Source organism: Cervus canadensis, chromosome 17 (genome assembly GCF_019320065.1).
Source record: "Cervus canadensis isolate Bull #8, Minnesota chromosome 17, ASM1932006v1, whole genome shotgun sequence".
In the NCBI taxonomy this organism is placed as follows: domain Eukaryota; kingdom Metazoa; phylum Chordata; class Mammalia; order Artiodactyla; family Cervidae; genus Cervus; species Cervus canadensis.
The window spans coordinates 32,636,660-32,643,764 of NC_057402.1; the positions used below are offsets into that span (position 1 = coordinate 32,636,660).

Consider the following 7,105-nt stretch of genomic DNA (forward strand, 5'->3'; position numbering starts at 1 on the left):
CAAGCAGAAAGATTTACTTTTGCATTTTTGTTCTATTCAGACCCTCGATGGATCAAAACCTGTCAGGCACTGGTTCCCTACACTGGGGAGGGCCATACTCTTCACTCAGTCTATAAATCCAAATGCTAGTCTCCGCTAGAAACACCCTCACAGAAGCCCCCAGAAATCACATTTTACCAGCTATCTGGTCATCTCTTAGCCCAGTCAAATGGACACAAAAGAAACTGTTATACCACCTGTGATAGATTTGTCCCTAAAACACACTTTTGAGATGAAGTTACTTAAAGGCTATGATGACTAGAGAGGGGACACGTTGGAAAGGAAAAGAGTCATATGCCCTTGTCACCAGCATTGAGATGGATTTAGAGGACAGTTATCTGCCACTAGCTAGTGCTATTGTCTGTTGTTTAGTCGCTCAGTCGTGTCTGACACTTTGCGACCCCTGGACCATAGCCCACCAGTCTCCTCTGTCCATGGGATTCCCCAGGCAAGAATAATGGAGTGGGTTGCCATTTCCTTCTCCAGGGGATCTTCCCAATCCTGAGATCGAATTTGCATCTCCTATGGTTCCTGCACTAGGAGCGGAATTCTTTACCACTGAGCCACTGGGAAAGCCCAGCTAGGGCTATTACTTTCAAGTTAAAACTGTTCCCTAATCCTCTCAACATCTGCCTCAGCCTTAAAATACTCTTGCTCCCTGCAAGGATCTCTCCTCTGGGTCCCAGAAAATGAAGAGGAATTACTAATATTAATGAGCAGTATAAGGTGCTAAGTGCCTTATATATACTATTTAATTTAATCTATATCAACCTATGAGGTACAGACCATTAAGTACTACCTAATTGTATTTACTGTAAGGTAAATATTGTTATGCTAAAAATAGGTATCTGTAAGGTAGATGCCATTGTGAAGTGAAGTGAAAGTTGCTCAGTTGTGTCTGACTCTCTGCAACCCCATGGACTGTAGCCCACAAGCCTTCTCTGTCCATGAAATTCCCCAGGCCAGAATACTGGAACAGGTAACTGTTCCCTTCTCCAGGGGATCTTCCCAACCCAGGGACTCAGGTCTCCCACACTGCAGGCAGATTCTTTACCAGCTGAGCCACAAGGGAAGCCCAGCTGCCATTACTAACATCCTTTTAAAGACTATAACTTAGCAAGGTTAAGGAAAGTTCCAGAGATCTCATGGCTACTAAGAGGCACAGCTTGGATGTGAAACCACTGCAAGCCTGTCTCTGTCTTAATCTCTATGAAACCTGCCTCCCTAAAGACTCTACAGTTCTATGGGCTCCGACTGTATGGAGCAACCCTCAACAGGTCTTGGATGTATTTTTTTCAATTCCTTATCGCCATTGGCCTCCCTGACATAAACACACAACACATTTCCAAGAAAAAAAATCAACAGGAAGTCCTGTGATCTTCCTGAACTTTCCTGGGATGGGACAGTGGCATGAGGATTTCTTGAGATCTTTACAGGATCTACTCTACCAGGGGGAAGTAACTTATCTCTTCTTTAGGGCACCCGAGCATCAAAGCCTCCCCATCAGGACCGCTCAGTAGCATCCTGTCACCCTCCTCCATCCAGCAGGCCATGGAGGTCCCCCTTTCTGTTAGTCACCAATGCCTGTCTCTGGGTTTTATATTGCTGCTTGAGGATGAAGAGCTATTCTGCCAGGGAAAATGCTGCCCAGATAGAATTTAAGGAAAAGAATGAAACGCAAAATAACTCTTAACCATGTGTGGGAGAACACGTTTGAAGGTAATAGGGAAAGTCACAGAATAATGAGAAAAAGTTTTAGACATAATGGAACATTCCCGTTGCTGCTATTGGCACGTCTCTCTTGGATGTGCGTTGGGCTTGTTTGACTCTATTCCATTATTTCCCTGCTGAGGTCACCCTTTCCTCCCCCACATCAGCAGGGGCCTTTCCTCAGAGGGCAAGTCAGCTCTGGCAAGAGGCAGTTTCTCAGTCAGGGAAATGAAACTGGGAAGGAGAGTCTTAGGCAGAGTGAGGAGAAAATCCAGTCATACACTGGTTCCACACCCTTCGGTCTAGGCTCAGGCTCTAAGATGCTATGTCCCAAGATGGAGACCCACCCGCCGAGGCGTAACAGTAGTTAAAGTGGGTCAAATCCTGGAAGCCCAAGAAATAAGCCATCCCTTGGAAACCCAACTATGTGGATTTCTGTTCCTTTCTTCGTTGATCTCTTTTGCATCTCCTGATATGTAGTAGCATTTTTGTTATAAAAATAATATCTAACATTTACTGAACATTATACTATGTGCCAGAGACTATGCTACATTTTCCCAGAATTCTCTCACGTGATGCTCACATTAGTCCCAGGAAATGGGTATTACATGCATCCCTACTTCATATATGAAGAAAGTGAGACCCAAAGGGGAAGTGACCTGCTCAGAGTCAGACTGTTAACAACTGGCTGACAGGGACTTGAACCTAAGTCTGTCTGATGCCAGAAACACTCATAGCCACTTGCCTTATTGTGTGTATGTGTGTGCTCAGTTGTGTCCAACTCTTTGCAACCCCATGGACTATAGCCCACCAGGCTCCTCCACGCATGGGTTTTCTCAGACATGAATACTGGAGTGAGTTGCCGTTTCCTACTCCAGGGAATCTTCCTGACCCAAGGATAGAACCTGCATCTCCTGTGTCTCCTGAATTGGCAGATGGGTTCTTTACCTCTCTGCCACCTGAGAAGCCAATTGTTCAAAACAAACAAACAAACAAAATAAACTACCTTCTCTCTGTTGGTCTTGTCTCAACTCTGCTATGGAATAATAGCAAATCAGTATCTACCCTTGGCCAAAATGGTACAGAGGTGGAAAAATATGGAAGGGCTACATGAAGATGGTAAGCATAGGGACTTGAGATTCCCAAGAGTCAGGTGAAATTCAGGAGATAAAAACAGAGCCTGTGCTATACAGGAGTGACCTGAACAGGAAGAAACTCCAAAAGGGAGAGGATATATGTACATGTACGGCTTCTTTATTTCCTTCCATTTTGCTGTAACAGTAGAAAGTAGCCCAACACTGTAAAGCTACTATATTTCAATAAAAATTAATTTAATATAAGATCTTTCCCATTTCCCTCTACTACCATATATTAACAGTCTAAGTTTCATTAACAATAAAATGTTACTTTCATCATATGAAGCACTCACGGCTTGGAGTAGAAATGAGATTCCCATAGAATACTGATATTTGGGGTTAACAACACATCTAGACTCTGTAATGTGGTTTGGTGCTTTTTATTTGCTGGTGTGATGTAAATGACTGAGAACGTAGTCAAGTCGTCTTCTCAGCTCATGATGGAGAAAAACAGCATGTTTATATCATAGACCTTCAAGGAAATAAGCAACTTGAATGGATACTATTCATGATACCCACTGTGTCACACAGGAACAAACTTGGCTCCAGAATGGGTTATATTTCGTAAGAATCACCCATAAAAAGAGATGGTTGAGCAGGCAGAAGGTCATATTCAGATGGCCTCTCACATTAGCCATCCAAGAGTTTTCCAAGGGATTTCCAAGTTTTCCAAAGTGATTCATTAACTCATTCATTCACTTGACTACCAATGTCTAGCAAATGTATTCCTTAGGCCAGGGATTCTGTTAGATACTAGTGTAGAGCCATAAAGGTACCTTGCCCCACATTATACAGATCCTTGGGGTTCTCCAGTTCAAACATACTATTTCCTTCCATTGTGAGCTGGGAAAATACCAATGTATGGGGCCAACCGAATCCAACCAGTAAATAAAAAGGTCCAAGCACAATTACAAAAGCCAGACCAACTGCTCACCCAAATGGAATCCTAGCTTTCCATGGGAGTGGAGTTTGAAGAGGCTTCGCTCATCTACTTCTAACCTTAAAATGAACTTCCATTTACACAACTGTGGCTACAAGTAGCCAGAGGTTGAGAAAATGCCAGTGGGTTTGTCTCGCAATTGAGAATCACTGGCATAGGCAAGTTTTTTGAGGTTTGGACACCCCGACTGATAAACAGCACCAGAGAGCACAGGTGCGCGTGCCCAGGGAGGACCGGGTCCTGACCTCTTGCTGCGCTGCTTAGCTGCTTAGTCGCTCAGTCGTGTCCGACTCTTTGTGACCCTGTGGGCTGTAGCCCGCCAGGCTCCTCTGTCCATGGGGATTTTCCAGGCAAGGACACTGGAGTGGGTTACCATGCCCTTCTCCATGGGATCTTGGAGTTGGGATCTTGGATCTTCCCAACTCAGGGATTGAACTCCTGTCTCCTATGTCTCCCACATTGGCAGGCGGATTCTTTACCACTGCGCTACCTGGGAGGTCCAAGAACCCTGGAGTGGGTAGCCTATCCCTTCTCCAAGGGAACTTTCCAACCCAGGAATTGAACCAGGGTCTCCTGCATTCCAGGCAGATTCTGTACACAGCTGAGCTACCCTGGAAGCCGAGCCCCTAGCCGGATGGTACCCCCAGACTTTACTCCAGACCTTCAATTTAGTCTTATGAATGTGTTTTTGATCGACTTGCTTTTTACCATCATCTTTCTAGGTCCACGTTTAGAGGGGTTTTTTTTGCTAACTTTGTACTCTTCTGTAGCTTCTCTTCAATTAGCTTATTTGAAGAGTTCTTTGAAGATGAAAAGTCCTATGTTAAATGCAAAGCATCAGCTCTATGCACTCTGCAAACAGATAATGTGAAGGTCAGGAAAAGCCAGTGCACTACAACAGAAGCAAATGGGAAAAGAACATAAAATTTAACAACAACAATACTAATAACACCTGAGAGTTTAGGATCTCCTTTTCAATTACAGCCTTAGAAACACTGTCTCATTTATCACTAGATATCCCCACAAAGCCAAACTTAAGAATTATCTACTCTCCAGTAAAAGAAAGCAAGAGAATTCGAATGCTTGCCCCAAATTCTTGGAACAGAGGGAGTCAGAGAGAAACAACCCTTATGACTTGATTTACATATTTCCTAGATTGCTCTCCCTGAAGATGTAGCCTTAGAGTAAGGCAGATGAGTGGCAAAATACCAATTGGCTAGCAAGCAGAGAAGCAGAAGTTGAGCTTAGTTTGAAAAGCCTGGAGAGCCTCTCTTTGCTCTTTTCTCTGCTTATTTTAATCAGTGGAGGTTTAGACATATCTTGGAGGCAATTCCCAGATCTCATCTAAATTCAGAAAGCAGCCTATATGCAGCACACACCTGTCTTACCATGTGTGCCCAAGAAGTACTGGACAACAAGTCATGTGGCCTCTTCTGGACATCTGCTAAGTCTCCTCCTATAAGGGCGGGAGCTCCGGGACACGCCTGGGGTGATGGCTCTTTCCAGGAGCTGAAGGAGGTGATCATGCAGGTGAAGGGTTACACAGAGGCTGCTGAGGAGAGACCAACAACCCACAGAGCCTGGGACCATGGCGCTACCTCTGTGGTTCTGGGACTAGGACTGTGCCCACTTAAATAATAAGACACGTAGACAATGCGATATGTATATATACATTCACACACACACATACATGTGCACATACATACAATTGAATATTACTCAACCATAAAAAAAGAATGAAATAATGCCATTTGTAGCAACACAGATAGACCAAGAGACTATCATGCTAAGTGAACTCAGAGAGAAAAGCACAGATTCCATATGCTATCACTTATATGTGGAATCTAGAATATGACACAAATTAACTTATCTGTGAAACTGAGACAGACTCACAAAGAGCAGACTCGTGGTTGCCAAGGGAGATGGTGAGTGGGGTAGGGATGGAGGAGGAGGTTGGGGTTAGCAGATGCAAACTAGCGTATATAGAATGGATAAACAACAAGGTCCTACTCTATAGCACAGAAAACTATATTCAATACCCTGTGATAAACCATAATGGAAAAAAACATAGAAAAGAATGTATGTATAACTGAATTACTTTGCTGGACAGCAGAAATTACCACATTAAAAATCAACTATACTTTAATTAAATTTTTAAAAAGATATGTAGAGAAGGATAATAAAAGTATTCTTCTACTAATGAAATTATAATTGAGATCAAAAATAGGTCTGAAAAGCTTTCAAAGAGATGGGTACGTGTCATAGACAATAATTAAGAACAGTCTTAGAGAAATCTTTCAGCCCATTCAGTATACTGTTCATCACAGAGTGGAGGGACATCACAATAGGAATAAATCTCACAAACCTGGTGTTGAGTAAAAACTGATACAAAATAGTATACACTTCATGAGCCCATTCACATAAAGTTTTGAAGGAAGCAAAATTAACCTATGCTTTCAGAAGTCAATATTTCTGATAGTAAAGAGCCTGAGTATGTTTTTGCGGTATTGGTAACATTGTTTCTTGATCTAGGTGCTGGTAACATAGGTATTTTCATTTTGTGAAAACTCAATGAGTTATATACATATGGTATGTGCATTTAGCTACACATTTACATGCAGTTATAAAAAATCATATAAAGTTCATTCCAGATTCTCTTCAGGTGTTCAGTTTGAGTTATGTGTCTGTTTAGCCCCAATAAATCCCTTCTGCTTGAGATGGAGTCCATTATTCCTTTTCTGGCTCTTCAATATAATAGGCATATTGGGCTGCTTAGTCTCTTTTTTGAGCTAAGAAATTATTCCTTTATCCCTGTCTTTGTAACACTTTAAAGAACTACTTGCATCTTGTCCAATGGATTTAGATAGCATGTTTAAACTGACATTTCCCAAATCTGACCTTTCCTCTGGACTCCAGTTATCCATTTTTTCTACCTTATTCAGACGCTCAAGCTGAAAACTGAGAGGTCATCCTTGACCTTGCTGTTTCTCTTTCATTCCCCATATAAATCCATCAAGTCCTAGCCACTCTTTGGCCAACCCTGGTCTAGTAGGGGTACTATACCCTCATACATTTCTCCATCATCTCTTACCAGAAAAATGGTTCTAGGCTGTAAGTTGGCATCTGTACTTCTAGTCTTGGCCCTAACAGAAAATCAGATCATCATTTTCTTGCTTTAAATTCCTCCAACAGCTTTTCATAACTATTCAGGACTCAGTCTGAACTCACCCTGTCCTTTAAAGATCTTTCTGTACTTCATTTCACATCACCTCTGCCCATG

At 42.5% G+C, this 7,105-nt stretch overlaps 1 long non-coding RNA gene across 1 annotated transcript; it reads right to left on the reverse strand.

The window, feature by feature from the left end:
- Nucleotides 1-420: 420 nt before the first annotated feature.
- Nucleotides 421-4,437, reverse strand: LOC122419766. The gene is made up of 3 exons (XR_006262995.1): nt 4,284-4,437; nt 1,256-1,259; nt 421-561 (listed from the first exon to the last, which is right to left on the reverse strand). It is a non-coding gene; the product is annotated as an uncharacterized LOC122419766 (long non-coding RNA).
- Nucleotides 4,438-7,105: the final 2,668 nt, after the last annotated feature.